We start from the raw sequence: 6,945 nt of genomic DNA, 5'->3' as shown, positions 1-6,945 counted from the left end.
TCGGTCTCTGTGCCGACAGCTCAGAGCCTGCTTCGATTCTGTGTCTCCCTCTCTCTCTGACCCTCCCCTGTTCCATTCTGTCTCTCTCAAAAATAAATAAGCATAACAAAAAAAATGAAAATATGAAATGAAAATAAAAAGAGAATAAACCTCAGGTTCTGCACCTTCAGCAAGAGGAGTTATTAAGCAGAATTTAGAAATATTTCCAAAGTTTTAATATTTATGTTTATCTTCTAATTATAGCAAACAATACTGGTTTTCCATTTATGATAATGGCAAATAAAATTTCTTTCTTTCCCCCCCCCCCCCCCCCCCCCCAGTGAAGTGAGGCTTTAATCAATGTTCTTGCAAGAGCAGGTGTCTGATGGATAGGCACACTCAGGGCAGTTACAGCAGACAATGTATCTCCTGGCGTGTAGGTCCCTCCCCTGATTCCTCATTGGCTGAGTACTACAGAAGTTACAGCCTTACCCAGAAGTCACCTACACCCATGTAAGGCCCCAAAGTAGTCTGAATGGTACAAATGTACCTTCCTTGAGGTGACACAGAGACTTCAGTTCTTTGGCACATGCTCATTGCAAAGCCTAGGAAAGATAAGCCCACGAAACGGAGAGGGGAAGAAGAACCAGGAAGTGAAGTGTCTAAGGGTTTGGGACTCCATGGTGTGTGTGGGGGGGGGGGGGGGTGGTGGTGGTACATATTTCCAATAGGTTGTAAACCTATTTTAATGAGGCAGCATAGCTTTTATTTGGTGTTTCTGAAAATGAATCATCTCAATTCTCACAATCCCTCCTCTTCTAAGTTGATTCCATTTTCATTTATAGGTTATTTTGGGCACAAGGCACAGACATTTGTTTCTTAAGAGGAGTCTACGCCCAAGGGGGTTTGCTGTGGTCAGAGGCTCCCAGCATTGTTCCAAAATATGTGTGTGTGTTTTTCCACCCAGAGATCTCAGGTCTTAACCTTTCCCTCTTTGCCTACTGAATCCCATCTTTTCTTATCATATTCCCCTCTTTGAACACGTGACTCCTAATTGCCATTAGGAATCGGGACAATGACCGATCTTTACTGCTTCCTGCTGAAAGGGGACGATGTCACAAGTATGGCAGTCACAACAGGTTCAGAGGTTGATCCAGAGGTCCCAAATAAAGGGAGGGTATTTGGAACATCTGGGCTAGCAAAATTTTCTTATTTTTCTGGCATATGAATGACTTCTACAAATGACATACAGACAGAATATCAGACCAACAAGTATTAATATTCCAAATGCAATGCCTCCTAGGGAGGAGGTCATACCATGGGAAGGAAAGACGCATTGTAGCCATCCAAAATCTCTGACCTGTCTGTTCATCTTTTTTTTTTTTTTCAATTTAACTAAAGCTTTTCCTCCCTCTTCCATATTTATTTGGATCTTGTGATAGTGTCACTTAGAATAATTAAGCATTTGAATTAGTTTTTGGTTCTCAATCCTCAAATCTTCCTTTGGCCATCCAATTTCCATAGGAACAACTCCATGAGGCATATTTAATTTTACCTCAAGAAAAGATTGATCTTTGACATCCAGATTACTATAAGTTTAGGCAATAAACAAATTTTCTTTTTAAAACAAATTGGAGTATGAAAACATAGTTCATATTAGAATTTTTAAAAATTTGTTCAATGTTTTGTTATTTATTTTTGAGAGAGAGAGAGAGAGAGAGAGAGAGAGAGACAGAGCATGAGCAGGGGATGGACAGACAGAGAGAAAGGGAGACACAGAATCCAAAGCAGGCTCCAGGCCCTGAGCTGTCAGCACAGAGCCTGATGCGGGGCTCCAACCCATGAACCGCAAGATCATGATCTGAGCGGAAGTCAGTTGCTTAACGACTGAGCCACCCAGGCTCCCCAAGAAAAATTTTAATTATAAAGAATAAATTGACAAAAATATTAAGTACTAATACAGATGGTAGGTGGATTCAGACAAGTTGAAATGTAGTTTGCAAATGACTGAAATTTAGGAAATACTGGCCTTGTGGATTGGGAATTAGGATATCAGGATTCTAGTACTACCTCTGGTAGCACATTACTGCATGACTTCGATGAAGTCTCTTTAACCTCTCTGGGCCTCAGCATCTTCACCTGGAAACTAGCAGGGCTTGCTTAAGCGGGTTCTAAGGATCCTTGTGGCTCTAATATCCTCTAATTTGCAGGGCATAATTACAGCATTTTGAGTTCTTTTGGCTAAGAATCCATTGCTCTGTGTTCCTTTTCTATTCACTCCATACCCCTCCTTCAGGCATTTTGACATCTAATGCAGAAGAAATGTGGATCTCCGTTTTATTAACACTCATAAGTGCAACTAATGCTTATGTTATTCCAAAAATGCAAGACAGAGAGATGCCTGGGTGGCTCAATGCTTAAGCTTCTGACTCTTTTTTTTTTTTTTTTTTTTGCTATCTTCTCTGTAGAGAAGTGTGTGTGCTGCTGAAGTGAGCACTAAGCATCTGACTCTTGATATCCGCTGAGGTCTTGATCTCAAGGTCGTGAGTTCAAGCCCTGTGTTGCATTCCTAGCTGGGTGTGGAGCCTACTTAAGATTCTCTCTTTCCCTCTCCCCCTCCCCGCACTGTCTCTCAAAAAACAAAACAAAACAAACAAGAAAACCCACCAAAATGCAAAAGAAAGAAAGGAATTCTTTGTCACAGAAAAAATATTGGATTTTGAGGGAGACGATGACATTCATTCTAGTCCTTTGTCACTTCCTGACAACATGATCTTAAGTAATCTTAAGTTCCCTTTAGCACTAAAATTCTATGAAATGCAAATGAACCTATAAAAAGGAAATAGACCAGCTGAGAATTCACTTCCTTTCCTTTCTGAGATATTTAACACCTCACAGTAACATTTTAATATAGACTCCAATCTAAATGGAGATCTTCATTTTAACTCTCATTTAAATATTAGCATGGTATTCGGTACATACCAGACAATAAACAAATATTTAACGATAAATAAAGATACATAAAGAATGAACATGCGGCCAAGAAGAATCACATTTCACCAGGTAAGAATTTAATTTGAAGGGAGTTCACGGAGCACCTACCATTTGGGAGCCACATTTGCCAGGTGTTATACCTTTTATCTTCTATAAAGAGCAAGATGAGGGGCACCTGGGTGACCCGACTTCAGCCAGGTCACGATCTCGCGGTCCGGGAGTTCGAGCCCCGTGTCGGGCTCTGGGCTGATGGCTCAGAGCCTGGAGCCTGTTTCCGATTCTGTGTCTCCCTCTCTCTCTGACCCTCCCCCGTTCATGCTCTGTCTCTCTCTGTCCCAAAAATAAATAAATGTTGAAAAAAAAAAAGAGCAAGATGAAAAAAAGATAGGACCTCTGTCTTCCATTAACTTTTGGGGGAGATGGAATGTATACCAATAACTACACCCTGCTAAAAGAGCTACAGTGCAAGAGAAAAAGTGCTGGGCTCTTTTAGATTTTTTAAAGTTTACTTATTTTTATTTTTTGAGAGAAAGAGAGAGAGTGCTCGAGAGCAGGGGAGGGGCAAAGGGAGAGGGAGAGAGAGAATCCCAAGCAGGTTCCACACTCAATGCAGAGCCCAACTCCAGGATTGATCTCACAACCCTGAGATCATGACCTGAGCTGAAATCAGGAGTCGGACTCCACTCAACCAACGGAGTCACCGAGGCGCCTGGAAGAAGAGCTGGGTTCTTATGGGCAGAACTGGGTCTCATCCCCATTTTCCCACCACCTAGTTGTCCGAATGTGAGAGAGTCATTTGTACAATTGGACATCGGTTTCATCACCAATACACCTTGAAGCTGGGAGTCTGAAAATGATTCTGTGCCCCTGAAAATTTGTTTAAATGCTTAGTCTTTGGGCAGCTGGGTGGCTCAGGTCAGTTAATCGTCTGACTCTTGATTTCAGCTGAGGTCATAATTGCTCAGTTTGTGGGGTCGAGTCCCACTTTGGGCTCTGCACTGACAGCACAGAGCCTGCTTGAGACTCTCTCTCCCCCTCTTTCTCTGCGTCTCCCCTGCTCACATGTGTGTGTACTCTTTCTCTCTCTCTCTCAAAATAAATAAATAAATAAATAAATAAATAAATAAATAAATAAATATTAAAAAAACAAAAACAAAACAAACAAAAAATAAATGCTCAGTCTTAAAGATTCCTAACTACATATTGGGGGCAATCTCTTCATTACACTTATTATCTCATGTAAAACTAATAAGCAAATTCACACAATAGGTTTTTTTATTGGTTTCCATCTAAAATTACCTCAACCTTTGAACTTTCCTACTAGCAAACTTTCTAATTGGATTTCCCTTCATTTTTCTAAAGACATTCACAGGAACACCTGCTTTCTAAATTAATCTCCAACACCCTATGAGGAAGGTAGATGAAAGATACGATTTCATTCCGTTTAACAAACATTTACTGAATATCAACCATGTGCCAAGTCCTAAAAATATTTCTAAGATATAGAGAGGTCATGGCCCTAAGGAACCTATAAATCCAAGTCAAGAAAATGAAACATTTCCATTATATCAAGAGTTTTCATTTCACAGAAAGGAAAAAACAAATTCGGAAAGTAAAACAACGTGGAAGAGAATAAAATCAGGGACGTGGCAGTGTGTTGAAGATCAGCCAGAAGTTCCTTGACCTAAAAAAGCCCTGACCTGTTAACCAGCAAGTCAAGGCATCCGTAGGAAGATCCTGCATTCAAATCCATCACACAAGGGCAAGACAGTCAGACAGGGGCCAGAGGCTGCAGTGGAGACAGCCTGGGAGCTCTCCGCAGGACTCTCTGGGGTCCATGGAAAAAGTCTCAAATTCCAACTGATGTCATTGCCCTCCACCAGACGGGAGAAACAGCAGACTAAAAATCTGGCTGTCCCCAAAGCCAGGCAACTGGAAATAGGAGGACTCAGGAAGAATTTCCCCAACAAGAAACAAGAGAATAGACAGGGGGACAAGGAAGAGAAATCCTTGCATTTTGTGCAGTTGGTGACGGGTACTTTTCTTCCCCTCCTAATGTCTGGAATGGTCACAGGCAGAAACACTTAGAAAAATAAAAATGTGGGGTGCCTGGGTGGCGCAGTCAGTTAAGCGTCCGACTTCAGCCAGGTCACGATCTCGCGGTCCGTGAGTTCGAGCCCCGCGTCGGGCTCTGTGCTGACAGCTCGGAGCCTGGAGCCTGTTTCGGATTCTGTGTCTCCCTCTCTCTGCCCCTCCCCCGTTCATGCTCTGTCTCTCTCTGTCCCAAAAATAAATAAACGTTGGAAAAAAAAAATTAAAAAAAAAAAGAAAAATAAAAATGCAAAGTTCTATCAGAGGAAGAGAAAAATGATTGATAGGAGGAAAATCTCCATCATGGCATGGAATATTCCATTTTACACAGATTTCGCCTGAAGGTCGAGGACTGAGCTAAAGGACACAGCCTGCGTGTAAGTGCCCGGAGTTTGGGGGTAAGAAGAGAAAGTAGCAGATGGAGCTGGGCTGGCTCAGCAACAAGAGCAGGGAACTCTGCAGAACACCAGAGAAGGGGCCTCCTGCTTACTCTTTGAGATATAATACAATAGTTTCCTATAAGCTGCCAGGAGCATTCTGGCTCACAGGTGTGGAAACATCTATATGGCTGTACCATTTCCCACACCTTTGAGCCATTCTGGGTACAGTTGTAAACTAAGATCAAATTATACATCTTTGAAAACTCGCTGCTAACATTCTGCTCATACTACACTGTGAAATCAGAAGGAAGAGTGAAAACTAAGATAAGGTAAAACTGGGAATGCCATTAGACATTTTGTCCCCAGCAAGACTACCACGGCCAAAAGCAGTTGCCTGCAGGATTTTCCTCTGGCTCCGATCATTTTCCCAGCATGCTTCACATTTTTAGATGTATCTATTACTATTCTGCTTATTGATGCACATGTTGATGTGTATAAATTATGCTTGTCTAGCTAAATCCGGAGCAAATTCCACATTCTCCGTCTAGAATCCCAGATTCAACTCCACAAATCCCATGATTTGAAACTCCTTACCTAGCACCCAAGCACTGAATAAACTTGGATGAATTCTCAGGCCTAGCCTGGAGTAATAGTTGAGAGGCCCAAAAAGCAAAAACAAACAAGCAAATGAGCAACTCTCCCATTGCTTCAACAATGCAGGCTTTCCAAACTGCTATTAACTTTTTTTTTTTTTTTTTTTTTGGTCATGACCATTACAGAGTCAAAAAACTATGGTAATCTTTTTCATCTCTGACATTTAACCACACTAGGGAACAATAAAATATTTGGCATTTTGATGTTGGTTTTTTGGTTTTTTCCTTTCCTGGTGGTGGTGGTAAGCTTCAAACCCCTGTTGGACAATTTATCAGTTCTTGGTTTTTTTTTTTTTAAGTTTATTTATTTATTTTGAGAGAGACAGCAGGCACGTGAGAGCTGGGAGTTGGGGAGGGAGGCAGAGAGAGAGAGGGAGAGAGAGAACCCCAGACAGATTCTGAGCTGTCAATGCAGAGCCTGCCGCAGGTCTCAAACCCATGAACCATGAGATCGTGACCTGAGCTGAAATCAAGAGTTGGAAGCTTAACCAACTAGGCCACCCAGGGGCCCCTGTTTTTTGGGTGTTTTTTTTTGTTTGTTTTTAACTCTTAGTCATGTTTGGTTGTTGCTTTAAGTAAATACTGCTTCCTTTTAGTTGTAGGAAGGGGATACTTCTAGTCTCACCAAGATACAGGTTCTGAAATAAGATCCTGTAGGAATCCTCCGCAATTTAAAGCTGATTTAAGAAGTTTGTCTGTAACTTTGGAGACCAGTGTAGATACATAGCTGCAGCCATTTGAATTACTCTAACCTGGGATGAGTACGTATTCTCTAAAAACAGTCCACAATTGTGAACTGGACATATTCATGACATCGAGGGAAAGACACCTACAATGTCCATATGAGT

The sequence above is a fragment of the Prionailurus bengalensis genome, chromosome E1 (assembly GCF_016509475.1).
Source record: "Prionailurus bengalensis isolate Pbe53 chromosome E1, Fcat_Pben_1.1_paternal_pri, whole genome shotgun sequence".
Classification (NCBI taxonomy): Eukaryota; Metazoa; Chordata; class Mammalia; order Carnivora; family Felidae; genus Prionailurus; species Prionailurus bengalensis.
The sequence above is the reverse complement of the archived record's forward strand: the minus strand, read 5'-3'. Positions refer to the sequence as shown.